Consider the following 7,896-nt stretch of genomic DNA (forward strand, 5'->3'; position numbering starts at 1 on the left):
CGGCTGACGGCGTGTACGTTACGACGCCTCCCCCCCCCCCCCCCCCTCCTTCCGCCGCTTCGCCCCGCCCGCCTGCGTCGCTGATGAGGGCTTGGCCCGGCAGCCGTGGCCTTGTGCGGGCGTCCAAGCGCACCTGGCGGCAAACCGCGCGATTATGCCGCCATTGATTATGCATCAGCGATTGTGGCGCATGTGCAGCGTCATGGCGTCCCTCTCCCCCCCGTCCCGCCCCGCCCCTACCGCCCAGCCCCCCCCCCCCCCCCCCCTCCCCCGTCCCGCTGTCTCCGCCATCCCTTCCTCAACCGAAAAGTTTTGGTGCACATTGCATAAAGCGAGCGGGGAGACGAAAATGGCGTAGGAGGCGGCGCGAGCGGAGGAATGCGCACAGTCACTGGCCAAATTATAGCACGGAGGCGACGAGATAGGCGAGCGCGGTCTGAAGGATCCGGCTCACGCCGTACGGCTGGGGGAGGGGGAGGGGGCGGGGAGGCGACCGCCTACCAGCATTGGATGCGTACACAGGTGCAGCCGGTGCTGCGATTAAAACACATTGGCCTCTCGCCCCCCCCCCCCCCCCCATTACGGGCCACCTAGAAAGCTAATAAGCGCTACGAAAGGTCGCCCGAGCATGCCTACTGCTTTTCTCATTCACGCTTTGTCCTGCATTTATACCACGCCACGTTAATCGGGGGTGAACTGCCGGTACCCAGCCATGAGTTGACTTAAACGGCCCCTGGTCCAGTTCGCGCGCCGTGCCTACTTCGTATGAAAATCCCTGTGCGGATCAGGCATCGGGGGCTAGACCTCCAGATGCATGTAGTTTTTGCCCACCACGATCTTCCTTCATCTTCTTCATCATCCACCACGATCCACCACTTCTTCATCCCATAGCCCTGGAATGGTCCTTACGGCCGAAAGGGCTCCAGTGCAAAGCCAGGTCGCCCCGTACTGCTCGCTTCTCGCCGCGTAACGCTGCGATGCTCTGCAAGGCAGACCGGAACCGAAAAGAAGTATGGCAACCCAAATCAAGCGCACTTTAGTTTAAGCAAGCCACTTGTGACTAACCCCTCGAGTCAATATGGCACAATGGTGTGTTTAACAGAGTGTTCTATGGCCATAGTTCCCCGGCAGGTCATTGCGAGAGCAGAAGTAGTTGGCCAAAGTTCGAGTTGTCATATGCGAAGAGGCGGTGCTCCGCCCCGTCTCGCACCCAGGCCGCGTTGTGGGCCGTTTTGCAGAATGTCTCTGACTGCGCCGCGTGGTTCTTTTCAGTTCTGTTTTGCCTCCCATCGTGCCGCAGCGAGAGGCGGCCTGTGGGAGGTAGCCAAGCGGCCCGTGGAGGTGGCCAAGCGGCCCGTGGGAGGTGGCCAAGCGGCCCGTGGAAGGTGGCCAAGCGACCCGTGGGAGGTGATCAAGCGGCCCGTGGAAGGTGGCCAAGCGGCCCTTGAGAGGTGATCAAGCGGCCCGTGGGAGGTGATCAAGCGGTCCTGGGAGGTGGCCAAGCGGCCCTTGAAAGGTGGTCAAGCGGCTCGTGGGAGGTGGCCAAGCGGGCCCGTGGAATGTGGCCAAGCGGCCCTTGAAAGTTGGTCAAGCGGCCCGTGGGAGGTGGCCAAGCGGCCCGTGGAATGTGGCCAAGCGGCCCTTGAAAGGTGATCAAGCGGCCCGTGGAAGGTGGCCAAGCGGCCCTTGAAAGGTGGTCAAGCGGCCCGTGGGAGGTGGCCAAGCGGCCCGTGGAGGTGGCCAAACGGCACGTGGAAGGTGGCCAAGCGGCCCGTGGAGGGTGGCCAGCGGCCCGTGGGAGGTGGCCAAGCGGCCCGTGGAAGGTGGCCAAGCGGCCCGTGGGAGGTGATCAAGCGGCCCGTGGGAGGTGGCCAAGCGGCCCGTGGAAGGTGGCCAAGCGGCCCTGAAAGTTGGTCAAGCGGCCCGTGGAATGTGGCCAAGCGGCCCGTGGAATGTGGCCAAGCGGCCCTTGAAAGGTGATCAAGCGGCCCGTGGAAGGTGGCCAGCGGCCCCTTGTGAAACGGTGGTCAAGCGGCCCGTGGGAGGTGGCCAAGCGGCCCGTGGAGGGTGGCCAAAACGGCCCGTGGAAGGTGGCCAAGCGGCCCGTGGAGGGTGGCCAAGCGGCCCCGTGGGAGGTGGCCAAGCGGCCCGTGGAAGGTGGCCAAGCGGCCCGTGGGAGGTGATCAAGCGGCCCGTGGGAGGTGGCCAAGCGGCCCGTGGAAGGTGGCCAAGCGGCCCGTGGGAGGTGATCAAGAGGCCCGTGGGAGGTGGCCAAGCGGCCCGTGGAAGGTGGCCAAGCGACCCGTGGGAGGTGATCAAGCGGCCCGTGGGAGGTGGCTTTTCTGGCGGCCTATGGCGGAAGAAAGCGACCGACGGTTTGTTCGGCACTATTTAGATCGGTGTCATCTAGTGCTGCGGTAAGCATGGGTGCAACCGCTAGGGGCTCATGGTATAGGTCCTTTCCAATGCCCCCCACAAAAAATTGTGGTCTTGCAATTTGCTTGCAAATCACGTCACAATCACAATCATCACACGAAGACGATACGCGCAACGGACTATCGCAAGAACAATCGGCAACCAAGTCCAGTCATACCTGTCACATCATCGCAGTGCATCATGTATACGAGCTCATCACTCCATATGTGTGCTCACGCATGCCTTAATATGCACAGCACGGCCCACCTTAGATCCACAATGTCTCATTATCACGTGCTCGTTTCGGAACATGTGTCACTCGACCCCCCAACAGCGAACACACACAACACTGTGTTTACCGCGAATGGTGCGTGTCGGAAAGACGCAAATGCAAATCTATGCGTGTGAGCGTGTGGTGTGCGTATTTGTGGTCTGGAAGGACCTGTATGTGTGGGTGTAAGAATGCGTGCATATCTGCTTGAGTTGTGTGTTGCGCGGTACATGCGGTACTCTGCGGTACTCGCGGTACTCTGCACCCAAAATGTTATGGTTGTTGGGTTTCATGCATTACTCGCAGTATGAGCCCTATTGTTCCCCACCTGTCGGGACATCCTCCTCTCTTCCTCTCGTCTCGTGACGTAATTCGGCGGAGTAGCGCTCTTTTGGCTCTCCAAGTTTCAGCAAGCTTAGGAAGTGTCCTATTTCTGGTAGCACTTTCCTCAGATGCGTCTTGCAAATCGCTAGCTTGGCTATTGTTATGATAAGAATTTCCATGCTACGCGTGCTTTGCAAGTTCGGAAATATCTACTACCTCTCCTCAAGGTTTAGTGAGACGTGAAACCCTCGGATATTTTGGTGAAAACGCCTCTGAGGAAATTCTGGGTTCTTAGATAATCCCAATGTAAATGTAGTAGTGTTTCAACTGAGTGCACGCAAAACTTTCAGTAGCTACTTTTTGATCAACCAATTATGTGCAGAAAAAGATCTGTTGGGATTGCTTGTTGATCATGTGGAAATGGGGGGGATTAGATGAACGTCTCATTCATGATCGTCTTATAGATGGTTTATTGACGATCGTCTTATATCCGAATTGTTTTGTTTTTTTTTAATGCCATGCACTTTTTAGTTCTTCTGCAAGTGTAACCCCTCCGTATTTATCCGTGACGTTGCACTGCCAATCTCGATTTGAAGGGATTTTGTTTTGTTAATATCTAACTTTGGCCCAGATATGAAGCAGAATTTGTTCTTTCTCTTACTGTTCCATTCAGAGACAGATTATCGGCTTTTGGAACACCATTAAATCGCCGACGCACTGTGATTCTCAAATTTCTTGGCCACGTTGTGTCTGAATGTCGCGCAGTCGTTGTGCTTCTAGGATTTGGTTTACCAGGGGCTCCACGACGAGATTCAAGAGGTAGACAGATGCTGGATATCCTTGCCTTATGCCGCGCTGCATAAACCTTTTTCTTCGGCCAGTAGCCCATCCAGTAAAATACGAGAGAGGTTTGTGTTATTTGGACAATTATATGCATTAATTTTCTTAAGTATTTTCCAAAAAGGTACACTGATCCATGGCCTTAGAAAGAAAGCTCCAGGATACCGTTTCGAATGCGGCTTCGAAATCAGCTGCTGCTATCAAGCAGAACTGTTCAGAATTATTTACTGAATAAAAAATGTGTAATAGTCTCGCGCTATTTCCAGAGTAAGCGAAGTAATGCCGTTCATGATATCCTTGAAATTGTTTGTAATAACCGCAGATATGATTTTAAAGTCGACGATCAATAAAGATATCGGTCTCAGACCTTTCAGTTCGTCTGACGGTTTATCTGTTTTGGGGATAGGAGTGATAATACCTTTACAATGTGAGTCTGACAGAGTACCTCGTGTTGTACTTAATCGAAAAGCATGATAGAGAAATGATGTAAAGTGACCCCAGAAATGCTTGAAAAAGTTGGAGGAGTGGTCATTTGATCCCGGTGACATGCCCTTTTTCATTGCTTGAAGCGTTAGATAAGGTTCTTTGAGGGTCGTTGAAGTATCTAAAGCTTCTTTCCGCCGAGTACTTAACTTTCTTGCAATGATTTATTTGTGGATACGCGGAGCAGCATGCGTTATCGCTTCTCTGTCGGTATTTTGATGACAGGTGAGAAGTGAACTTATTTAACATTTGTTCTTTCTGTATAACGATTCGGTTTTCCGGCTTCGGAGACCGTATAGGTTTTGGAGCTCCGTTCTGTTTTCTAAGGATAGAAAATAGTTTGCATTTATCTCGTCATAGTCGCACCATTCTCCTCTCTATCTGGTTAGCAAGTCTTGAATGTTCAGCTTAGTAAGCTCTTCCATATTACTTTTAGCGTGTGTAATCAGGTTCTTGTCATGTTCTGAGGACCTACTATGAAAATCGTTCAGTTCCGTGATGATTGCCTGCTCTTGCTCTTTTTCTCGTCTTGCTTTTCGTTTAGAGTATTCCAAGGTTTCGCTTCGAGTCCTCACCAAAACCGTTTTGTAGACTAGAGCTACGTCTGCTGTGAATTGTACGTTTTCTTCAAGCCGTGCTGAACGTGGGGCGGGCTGCGCGTCCTTCATGACCAGTCTAAGCTGCTGTGTGGGAAGACTTTCATCGGCGGAGAGTCTCTGCTCATCTTGAAACAAAGCATGCGCTGTTTGGTGTGCACGGTCCAGATTCGTCTTTGTTTTGTTTTTTTTAAGCAGCAGCAGCATCTCCTCTACCTGGCCTTCCAAGCATTGATTTTATCGTGGCACGACTGCAACTTTGTTTCCAGCTTCTCAATATGCTGGTCTTGGACAAATATTTGGCCTTGCATTTGGTTCAGCCTAGTTTCATAAGCCGGCACCTTTTTTCCATTTTTCCAGAGTTTTGCGTTTGCCCCCTCACTGGATGCTACAAATAAGGTTCTTTTTATCTTCATTTCTGGCGCGAGGCCTTCGACGCTGTAGATTGCTCTCTTGTTTATATTTGCTGAATTCCCGTGCGGACCACCGCTAAGCACCGGTGTCGATTTGTATTCTTTTGTGGGAGCCCTGCCCCCCCCCCCCCCCCAATGTTGGCCTGCCCCCCCCAATATTTTTGGCTGGAATGCTGCAAAAAAAACGTGTGTGAAAGCTGATTATAACACAAAGACCATCCTCTTTGATGTTTCTGCGTAGTGACATCTCGTACCACCCTCATAACAAAAAGTTATGGCTGCTCTCACCACAAGATGAAAATCGTAACACCTGAGGAGAAAAACGATGCAATAAACTTCACATACCTAGCGCCATAAGTCACGCAATGGTTTGTGAGGGTCAAGTGAAAACCTCTGGAATATGGGGATGACATGACTTAATTAATTCTTTCATGGTTAAACCAGTCCTCGTCCCCTACGACCAACGTGCGTGCCGCCTTCCATGGCCGTCACAGAAGAGCACCATCGGCGCCCTAGATCGCCCTTCAGGTGGCCATAAATGGCATCGGCGCCCTTTAGTTGGCCTCTAAAGGGGCGCCTTCACGTGCCGATCAGGGGAGACGCGTGCGTCCAGTGCCTACTCCCTGGATCCAACCCTGCATGACTTCTATGCTGCTAAATCAAATACCTTTAAAAATTACACAAAGATTAAATGATACATTGTGCTTAATTCAAATAAAGTGGTTTAAGCGTGGTGATAAAAAATGGGGGGTTAGGTTGTCGGGCTTTTGATTTGTCCCCCACAATAATTTACAAAAATTGCCGCCCCTGCCGTTAAGTGGAGTGCACTGCTCCACTGCGGCCTGACCTGACCTGACTTCAATGTACCCGTTGAGCCCAATGTGACCTGCACCATATCCTGCATCTCGATAGCCTTACATAGACCCTCCAAAGGCTTACTACAGCAATGTGTTCAAGACTGCAACATTCGCGAACATTCAAGCGTGACGGATTTTTAACCAGCAGGGATATTTAACACCACAGGGAGGTGCACACCTCGACCTCTCACCGTTTGGTTCCAAGACCACAAAACATGGCAATGCAAAACACCATAAAATCATGAATATCCTTACTCGCAGGATATTCGTGATGATGATTAGATGCTTTCACTCACGAGCCTGCCCATGAGTCGGTTTATAGCAAATGCGAAAATTCGCTGGCTTAGAAAATATTTGGTGTAAGTAGTCACACAAAGACCCTACATTACGCACAGATCAGCACGAAATACTCACATCGCAAAGTCACTGTTTTGTGCTCAATGTCTCCCGACTGCAGTGCTTTCTGACTACGGTGTTTACCGACTACAGTGTTTCCAGACTGCAGTGTTTCCATACTGCAGTGTCTCCCGACTACAGTGCTTCCTGACTACAGCGTTTCGCGACTGCAGTGTCTCCCGACTGCACGGACACATGCATCAACTCCCCTGAATGATGAGCTCCCAAGCCAATTACCCCGATGAGAGCGTAAGGACAGGCAGCGGCGGGGGTCTGGGCGTGGCCGCCGCCTCAAGGTCAACGCCAAGGTCACGCGCTGTTGGTGCTCGCTTGGCTGCCTGGGGAGGCTCCGGTATGGGGTTTGTGCGATGGCGTTTGTTAGGGCAGGTGGAGCCGCCGTAAGGAAAAGATGGCCATATTATGCAAAATATCCCACGTATGGGCTTCCCCCGTAGATGGCCAAATGTGAACGCTCGAGATGCACAGGGTGCTATCGAAAACACTAATTGGCATTTTAGCTGCATGCGATTCGATAATTTACGTGTCTACACCAGCGCTCAAAGACTTGCTTTTACATGAAATGCATGCAGACTACGTGATCATGATATCCGCCGCCATGTCCTGCCTGGTTGTATCGGCGGGGAGGGGCTAAAAGCCGACACATCCAGCAGACACGCTGGTCTCTGAGACGGTCCATCCGTTTGGAATCTTCTCCAATCGATTCAATGAAATGAGGTAAGTCTGGGGCGGCGATATTGTGGGCTGACCTGGGGTCAAATGCCTTTGGATCGCAAAGACAAAATTTTGCATGAGAAGCAGACAGCTCAGATCTCCGGCCCTATTGTTCCGATCGCCGTGAAATCGTCACCATTCGATGCGTCATGCATGACTCCCAATTGCATTTGCGAGTACGGTGGTCGCAGGAATAGGTTCTGAGAACTGAGTTTTCGGCAAGCAGGCATTTGGAATGTGGAGAATTTGAAGACTATTTGTCTGGGCTAGGGTCACCATGTTCGCAGTTGTAAGAGGAAATGGGGCATGGTGCTTCGAATGGTGAAGATTTCACGGCGAGGGGAGCATTAGGTCCTGAGACATAAGTTGCCGACTTTTGCATGCTAACTACTCCCTTTGCATTTGTATGGTGTCTGACCCTAGGTCAGGTAACGATATTGACACCTCCCATACTCACCTTGTTACGCCGGATCGATAAGTGAAGGTTTCAAAGCGGTTGGTGAGCGATTCCGCAGAACTGGTATGCCTGCTTGCTCTGTCGGTGTTTTAGTCTGTACCGAATCGGCGGA

Source organism: Pollicipes pollicipes, unplaced genomic scaffold, assembly GCF_011947565.3.
Source record: "Pollicipes pollicipes isolate AB1234 unplaced genomic scaffold, Ppol_2.1 Scaffold_1600;HRSCAF=1878_pilon_pilon_pilon, whole genome shotgun sequence".
Classification (NCBI taxonomy): domain Eukaryota; kingdom Metazoa; phylum Arthropoda; class Thecostraca; order Pollicipedomorpha; family Pollicipedidae; genus Pollicipes; species Pollicipes pollicipes.